Source organism: Kogia breviceps, chromosome 4 (assembly GCF_026419965.1).
Source record: "Kogia breviceps isolate mKogBre1 chromosome 4, mKogBre1 haplotype 1, whole genome shotgun sequence".
In the NCBI taxonomy this organism is placed as follows: Eukaryota; Metazoa; Chordata; class Mammalia; order Artiodactyla; family Physeteridae; genus Kogia; species Kogia breviceps.
The window spans coordinates 26478886-26488164 of record NC_081313.1 but is presented as its reverse complement, the minus strand read 5'-3'; the positions used below and the strand labels follow the sequence as shown (position 1 = coordinate 26488164).

General features: G+C 40.0%; 1 non-coding gene across 1 annotated transcript; it reads left to right on the top strand.

Moving 5' to 3' along the window:
- The first annotated feature begins 5538 nt into the window (after positions 1-5538).
- On the top strand, positions 5539-5645 carry LOC131756551 (U6 spliceosomal RNA). Its single transcript, XR_009335709.1, has one exon. It is a non-coding gene; the product is annotated as a U6 spliceosomal RNA (small nuclear RNA).
- Positions 5646-9279: the final 3634 nt, after the last annotated feature.

Below are 9279 nucleotides of genomic sequence, written 5' to 3'. Positions count from 1 at the left end.
CCTCTGGGAACCCCCGGGTGGATTTTACTTGGGTGTTGATGGGTTTCCTCATGTCAAAAGAAGCATAGATTCTTCCTTTTTACATCTCAAAGCATAAAACTAGGTGACCCCATTGAGTAAGAAACTTCGGCTTGATATACAGAGAGTTACTTAAAGGTACCCACTTCCAAAAATAGAATTGTGTCATGAAGTCACAGCGGCCTCCCATTGGATCAAACGTTCCAGAGCAACACAGATCTGACAGGCAGGAAAGAGAAAGGATCCCTGGGTTGGGTGTGAGCTTTGGCTGGTTGGCCTGTAAGTGCCTTACATAAATTAGAGAACATTGGAGCTAGAAAAGTATATCTTAAAAGTAATCCTTTGACATAGATTGTTCTAAAACTTCGGCCCACTTTTTTTTTTTTAGTTTATTTTATTTATTTATTTATTTATTTTTGGCTGCGTTGGGTCTTTGTTGCTGTGCATGGGCCTTTCTCTAGTTGTGGCGAGCGGGGGCTACTCTTCATTGTGGTACACGGGCTTCTCATTGCGGTGACTTCTCTAGTTGAGGAGTAGGGCTCCAGGCGTGCAGGCTTCCGTAGTTGTGGCAGGTGGGTTCAGTAGTCGTGGCTCATGGGCTCTAGAGCACAGGCTCAGTAGTTGTGGTGCACGGGCTTAGTTGCTCCGTGGCATGTGGGATCTTCCTGGACCAGGGCTCGAACCCGTGTCCCCTGCATTGGCCGGCATATTCTTAACCACTGAGCCACCAGGGAAGTCCTGGCCCACTTTTTTTCTTGACAACTAGACTTGTTTCTCTTTACTGAGCTAAAAGGCATTTCTCATCCCAATGTCTGCTCCACAGACACCTCTGGCAACAGAGCTTCAATTTTCAACGTCTCACAAATCTTAGAGTCAGGAAATTTCGTGGAAATCCTCAGAAAGTAAATTATAGCCCATGGCACACTTTTGAGCATGTGCACAGGGCGAGGTTTCTTCAGTGTGTGAGGATGTGGGCTGTGAGGAGAACCGAGATGAAAGGATGCTTCTCTGCCTAACCCCATGACGATATGGTCAGCTCTGAAGAAAAACCATAAACAGAAAAGGAAAGAAAGACCCTGTGTGCAACTGATTCTTGCATTCATGTCTAGAGCACAGAAGAATGTAATCATGCCTTCAACAGGAGCTCGTTTGTTGATTGACAGCAAAAAGAGACTAGGTTTCACAAAATTCTAAAAGTCTAGTTAACACAAGGTTTTAGGTGATAGGCTTATCCTCTGAAAATATTAGATTTAAATTTTTCTGTTTTAGTCTTTGTTAAAAACTAGTAAGACACTAGGATGACTATAATCAAAAAGACAGATGACAAGTGTTGGTGAGGATGTGGAAAGGTTGGAATCTACATAACATTTCTAACATGAACATAAAATGGTTCAACCACTTTGGAAAACAGTTTGGCATTTCCTCAAAATGTTAAACATTGAGTTATATGACCCAACAATTCCACTCCTAGGTATAAACACAAGAGAACTGAAAATACATGTATGCAAAAACCTACACACAAATGTGCATAACAGCATTATTCATAATAGCCAAAAAGTGGAAAGAAACCAAATGTCAATCAACTTATAAATGAATAAACAAAACATGGCATATATCCATACAATGGAATACTATTTGGCAATAAAAAGGAATAAAGTACTGATAAATGCTACAACATGAATGAAACTTGAAAACTTTATGTCAAGTTAAAAAAAATAGGCACAAAAGTTTACATTTTGTGTGATTCCATTTATATGAAATGCCCAAGATAAGCAAACCCAGAGAGACAACCAACAAACAAAAAGGTTGCCGATGGCTGAGGGGAGAGGAGGAAGTGGGAGTGACCCCTATTGGTTATAAGGTTATCCCTCCATCCAGCGCCTTTTCATGAACCACAACACTTTTTCTCTCCATTTATCTCATGACTGGCTTCTCCATGAGGTCTTACCTCAGTTGTTGTGCATATGAAGTCCTTCTCTGACCACTGAAACTAACATTGTCTTCCTTTCCAGCTTTCCATCCCATTAACCAGTTTGTTTGTACTGCTTACCACTTTCCAAAATCCTCCAGTGTATTTGTTTATCAGCTTGCACTAGAACTTATCTGTCCAATACACTCACTAGAACTTATCTGTCCAATACAAAGGCCACATTTCAAGTGTTCAGTGGCCACATGTGGCCAGCTGCTGTGATGGACACACAGAGAACATTACCCGCACCTCAGGAAACTCTGTTGGGTAGCGCTGCACTAGACCAAAAGCACCATCAGAGAAGGGTCCTTATTTTCGTTGTCACTGCGACTTCTCTAGCATCTAGAAGACTGCCTACCATATAGTAAACTCACTAAAGATTAAGTGGGACATCCCTGGTGGCACGGTGGTTAAGAATCCACCTGCCAATGCAGGGGACACGGGTTGATCCCTGGTCCAGGAAGATCCCACATGCTGCAGAGCAACTAAGCCCGTGCGCCACAACTATTGAGCCTGTGCTCTAGAGCTCGCGAGCCACAACTACTGAGCCTGCGTGCCATAACTACTGAGCCTGTGTGCCACAACTACTGAAGCCCGTGCACCTAGAGCCCATGCTCCGCAACAAGAGAAGCCACCAAAATGAGAAGACTGCGCACGGCAACGAAGAGTAGCCCCTGCTTGCTGTAACCAGAGAAAAGCCCACCCGCAGCAACAAAGACTCAATGCAACCAAAAATAAATAAATAAATAAAAATAAAAATTTTAAAAAAATGTTTAATAAAGAATAAGTAATGACTGATTTGAATGAATGAATGATTCATCAGATGGGCAACAGTGGAAAAGGAGATAAGGGAATGTTTAAAATAGCCTGAACAGGACAGAAAATAGGAGCAAGAAAACAACATATGGGCTTCCCTGGTGACGCAGTGGTTGAGAGTCTGCCTGCCGATGCAGGGGACACGGGTTCGTGCCCCGGTCCGGGAAGATCCCACATGCCACGGAGCGGCTGGGCCCGTGAGCCATGGCCGCTGAGCCTGCGCGTCCGGAGCCTGTGCTCCGCAAGGGGAGAGGCCACAACAGTAAGAGGCCCGCATACCGCAAAAAAAAAAAAGAAAAAGAAAAAAATAAAACAACATATTTGTTTAGGTTCTTCTCAACATTCTCTACTCCAATATTTCATAAATTAATTATGATAGTCTCCATAGAGAACATTTTAATTACTAGATCTTAATTTCTTTCCCAACATTTTCCAGTTGCAGAACATGTTCAATATTATAATTTGACACCAAATAGCATACCATTGTGAAAATGTATAGAATGCAGTGAATTTTATGGGTTTACTATTAATTTCATTTTCATATCCAACCTCTTAATTCAGTGGAGAGTACTACCGACAAAGTAGAAATTTAGTTTGAGGGACTTCCCTGGCAGTCCAGTGGTTAGGACTCGGCGCTTTCACTGCTGTGGCCTGGATTCAATCCCTGGTTGAGGGACTAAGATCCTACAAACCACATGGCACAACCAAAAAAAAAAAAGAAAGAAAATTTAGTTTGATAAAGATCCTCTGACTCTTGAAGAATTTTTAAATAATCATTTGTTTCATCAAACTTACAATGTAAGAATTGTATTTACTTTATAACTTTTTCTCTTTTAATAATACTGAGTTCTACAACAGGACTATAAGATAAAAATCGAATATTAAATAAGTAGGTGACATTTCATTGTTTTCCCAGTTTGTTCTTGTTGTTTGTTTTCATTTGGTTTGGTTTGTTTTTTGTTGAGTGTTGACACTGAAAATTTTTACCCAAGGTCTGATTGTAACTTTGCTACCCCTTCTGGCAAAATAATGAATATCTTATGATCTTTGATTAGAATGAGTTTCCATACTTTTGTTTACGTTGTATATTTATTTCACCCACATCTATCATGACAACAACAACAAAAAAGCTGTTAAAAGGCAAAGATAGAAGAGGAATGCAAGATCACAGACTCTCTTCTCCAATACCTAAAGAAATGAATTTTTTAAAATGTCTTTAACACACAATATTCGACAGTGGTAATAAAAGAACAAAATGGCGGCCAAGAAAACAAGCAGAAAATCTGGGAGGAATAATTTTAAGTGAGAATGTGGTGCCCCCTGAGGACAATGCAGCCTTCCTCACTGATGCTGGGGTTTCCCCTCACTTGCCAGGTAGCTTGGAGGCAAGAGGCTGGGTCGAGGTCCTCCTCCCTCCTTCCAAAGGATACCCCTTGTCACACCACATTTCCTTCCTCGCCCCTTGAAGATCTAATCTGGCAATATCTAGCAGACACCACTTTAACCAAGCTGTCAAATTTGGTACCAGTAATGGGACAAATAAACATCATGTACCTCCTGATAAAATGTACCGAGAAAGCTATACCCCTACTGTGGTATTCTTGCCAAAAATGCAGAACTTGAACTTACCATCAGCATACATTGGACAACTCAAATTGAGTGACATTCTGCACAAAATAACTGGCCAGTATGTTTCAAAATTTCAAGGTCAAGAAGGATTGAGTAAGTATTTCAAATTAGAGGAGACCAAGAAGGCATGAGGAAAAATGCAATGTGTGATCCTGGATTGGATCCTGGACCAAGCATAAGGACACTGGTGGGACAATGGTGCAATTTGAATAATGTCTGTGAGATTACATAACTGTATTGTAGCAATGTTAGTTTCCTGATTTTTATAATCATACGGTTGTATCAGATATTAACACTGTAAGAATCTGAGTGGAGTGCTTACAGAAATCCTTAGTGTTGTTTTTGTACCTTTTTAAAGTCTGGAATTATTTCAGAAAGAATTAAAAGGTTTTTAAACTACAGACTGCAGTCTGCAAGGCCCTCACCAAGCCTCCATGTTACTGTCAGTTACAGACTTCCTGGTCACTATCAAAGATGACGTCATCCACTCCATATTCTAGTCTCTCCTTTCCCTGACTATCTAGAGCAAATTTTCTGCATCTCCTCAGCCACCTCTGAAATATTGAATTCAAGTACCCAAATTACAGCTTATTTACCCAAAGTCCCAGCCCCAAAATTCTTTTTTTTTTTCCTGAAAAACCAAATGATTAATACCAACAAGTACTACTCCCAATTAGACCAACTGAAAGCGGCTCTTGATGAAAAGTGTCCAGAATTAGTCAACAGAAAACGCATAATCTTCCATCAAGATAACATAAGACCACATGTTTCTTTGATGACCAGGCAAAAACTGTTACAGCTTGGCTGGGAAGTTCTGATTCATCCGCCGTATTCACCAGACATTGTACCTTTGGATTTCCACTTATTTTGGTCTTTATAAAATTCTCTTAGTGGAAAAAAACTTCAATTCCCCGGAAGACTGTAAAAGGCACCTGGAACAGTTCTTTGCTCAAAAAGATAAAAAGTTTTGGGAAGATGGAATTATGAAGTTGCCTGAAAAATGGCCGAAGGTAGTGGAACAAAAGGGTAAGTATGTCATTGTTCAATAAAGTTCTTGGGAAAATGAAAAATGTGTCTTTTATTTTTACTTAAACAACTGAAGGCATGTGCTCACTTCAGCATCACATATACTAAAATTGGAATGATACAGAGAAGATTAGCATGGCCCCTGCGCAAGGATGACACACACATTCGTGAAGCATTCCATATTTTTAGAGGGAGGAGATATGGGGATATGTGTATATGTATAACTGATTCACTTTGTTGTAAAGCAGAAACTAACACACCATTGTAAAGCAGTTATACTCCAATAAAGATGTTAAAAAAAAAAAAAAAAACTGAAGGCACTTTTTGGCCCACCCAGTACAATTCTAGAAAATGTAAGCATTTCTTTTTATAACTGTAATTTTTACAATAATGTTAATTTTTAATCAGGTTAATTTTTTTCAATTTATGGTTTTACACTACCACCTAAATTAGTGAAGCAATTTGTTATTAACTTGTACCATTTTAAAGGATTTACTATTTTAAAGGATTTAATAATGTTTACAGTCATGATAGTAGACAAAATTTTGGCAGTTTGGTTACTCTCCAATCAAATAATCATTTATTTTTACTTCTTTTTAGTTTGAAATAATTTCAAACTTTCAGAAGAGTTGCAAGAATAGTGCAAAGAATTCCCATAAACCCTTTAACCTAGATTCACCAATTTTTAATATTTCACCAGTTTACTTTATAAATTTGTGTGTATACATATATAAAGTCAGATGTTCTTAGTATGTTTATTGACAGAGCAAAAATTGTGAACGATGTAAAAGCTAATGTTCTGACATCAAGAATATTACATTTATTGTGTGGTAATATAGAAGCTTATCATAAACAAGTATTTCTGTTTGCTGAAGTACAGTGGTTACTGAAATAGGAATGTTTGAACTCAGGAACAAATTCTTAATTTTAAAAGTTGGTTTCTACTTTTTAAAGATACAATTTTTTTAAATTAATTAATTTATTTTTATTTTTGGCTGCACTGGGTCTTCGTTGCTGCGCACGGGCTTTCTCTAGTTGCAGCGAGCCAGGGCTACTCTTCATTGCAGTGCACGGGCTTCTCATTGTGGTGGCTTCTCATGTTGCGGAGCACGGGCTCTAGGCGTGCCGGCTTCAGTAGTTGCGGCATGTGGGCTCAGTAGCTGTGGCTTGTGGGCTCTAGAGCGCAGGCTCAGTAGTTGTGGCACATGGGCTTAGTTGCTCCACGGCATGTGGGATCCTCCCGGACCAGGGCTCGAACCCATGTCCCCTGCATTGGCAGGCACATTCTTAACCAGTGCGCCACCAGGGAAGCCCTTAATGATACAATTTGAACAGCCATGTTTACTTATTTGCCTGATAGCTTCAGTACTTTTAATGATTTTAATACTTTCAAGCAATATGTTTTTCAAGGGCAAATAAGATCTAAGGGTTATAATTTGGGAAAACAAAATTTATATAGACTGTAATAACATTACCATAATTTAACAACCATTACCAATCAATAGTTTAGATACTGGATAGAATGTTTTTAATTATATTTTTCATCAAAAGATGGAAACGTATCTTGAATTCATCTCTTTCATGTCAATATACAATTGAACTGTAACAATACAGAAGAAATTGTTAGAATTGACTACTTATGAAGAATTAAAGATCAATTTTGGAAATATAGCGTCACTTGCTTCATGATACATAAAATTCAAAAATTAGTATCGTGAACCTTTCCCTGTGAACTGGTTTCTCTACTACATATGTTATTAAAACAAAACACAGAAACAGTTTATATATACATTACCCCCATCAGTAACACTGTCGTGAATTCAATCTAGATTAGATAAATTTTAGCGAATGAGAAACAAGTTCATTTAACATATTAAAAACCTATTATTTCTACATAACAAACATTGATACATATTTACATCAAATACTTGGTAGAAAACTTGAACATTGGTACATATGGTGTTTGTTCAAAACTGCATTTAGACATTTAACATGGGGAAAGAGCTGTTTCACTCTGTTTAGTTTTGCTTACACTTGCAATGAACTATGTGTACAGTTTTTATTTTCATTTCCCTGTGTTTTGTTTGTTCTGATTACATTTATTAAAATGTTGTGTGTTGAACCGAACAAAAAATTGCAACTTGCATTTTGTATTTTTTACATAACTTTCCTAACAACTTTTTGTTGTATTTTACAAAAGAATTGGTCCACAACCGTTTGGAAGTGACAAGTCTTTCACCACAGATAATTTGAGCAGCACTGCTATCACCCGCGACATTCCCTACATGGCCACTAGGTGGTGCCCAAGGATCTTCTCCCTGACTGCTTGCGTGACCTTTGGAATGGCACCTCCAATGGAGAAGTAAAAAGGCACTTCATATGCTACAAACGTCTCCAGTGTAGCCTGGCACAATTGTCAGAACTTTCCTATTTGTCAAGCCCATTGAGAAGGCAATTCAGTCACCCTTGCATGGGACATTTGTAAATGCTGAGATTGACTGATACAAAGGAAGATGTGGATGTTCATATGTTTCGCCAGTTGTTGACAGGCTTCCCGCATGCACAGGAACATATCTATACACTAAAGCTGTTAAAACAGCTGTCATCACGGCTCCCCATGACACTTACTGTCACTCTCTCAGAAGCCACTCACAGAATATTCCTGTATTTAAAAATAGAGGGCTGGGCTTCCCTGGTGGCGCAGTGGTTGAGAGTCCGCCTGCCGATGCAGGGGACACGGGTTCGTGCCCCGGTCCGGGAGGATCCCACGTGCCGCGGAGCGGCTGGGCCCGTGAGCCATGGCCGCTGAGCCTGCGCGTCCGGAGCCTGTGCTCCGCAACGGGAGAGGCCACTGCAGTGAGAGGCCTGCGTACCGAATAAATAAATAAATAATTTAATAAACAAAAAAATAAAAATACAGGGCTGTAGGAATTCCCTGGTGGCCTAGTGGTTAGGATGCTGGGCTTTATAAACTGCCAAAGACTTTGGCTTTCAGTACATTCCTCCCCTCTAAAAAGACTTGTACCCCCGTGGGGCAGACAAGGAGAATGAAAACCTGCCTGTGGCCAAAAGTTGACATCACCTCATGTAATAAATTATCCAGGCTTCCAGGTCTGCCCCTTGAGACTGGGATTCTGATGTCCGACTTGGGTGCCCGCCTTGGGGATTTACTCGGGCCATGCTTCAAGGTGGCCAACATCTCCCACGCCTTTCAAGCACTCAGAAACGTCCTCGTCTCCCTATCTACCTCTGACCACGTGTGCTTGAGCCACTTGGCAACCAACCTTGGGGGCTGAACATGCTGGCAACCGCTTCTCCGTCAAGGGACGTGTGCAGTAGAATGGCAGCCCTGGCATTCCTCCCTGCACAGGAGCAGGCAGGCACCCTAGTGATTGCCAGTAATCTCGTGTTCCCCCTGACAGCCATGATTCTCTCTGGTACTGAGATGGGCCAAAGAGAATATGCAGCTTTGGAGTGGAGAGGAGTTTGCCTAATTCAATGAGGGGACTAAACTTTGAAAAACTCTTCTTTCTTGGATTGATTTCTCGTTGATAATTTTAGATGTTCATGGTCATGTATATGACTGTTCTTAGATGCTACATAGGACGAAAGGAACAAACACTCTAAAAATAAGTGAACCAAGTCTTTTGCGAGGCCAAAGACAGAGATTTGAAGACACACTCAGAGGGCCAGGCAACAGATGTTCTTCCCGAAAACAGTTCTCTCTGCTAATTCTATTTGCCAATTACCAGTTTCCCAATTTGAAAAGATATACTCAAATTAAGCTAATTCAAGGGGTATGTTTATTAAAATAGATTATT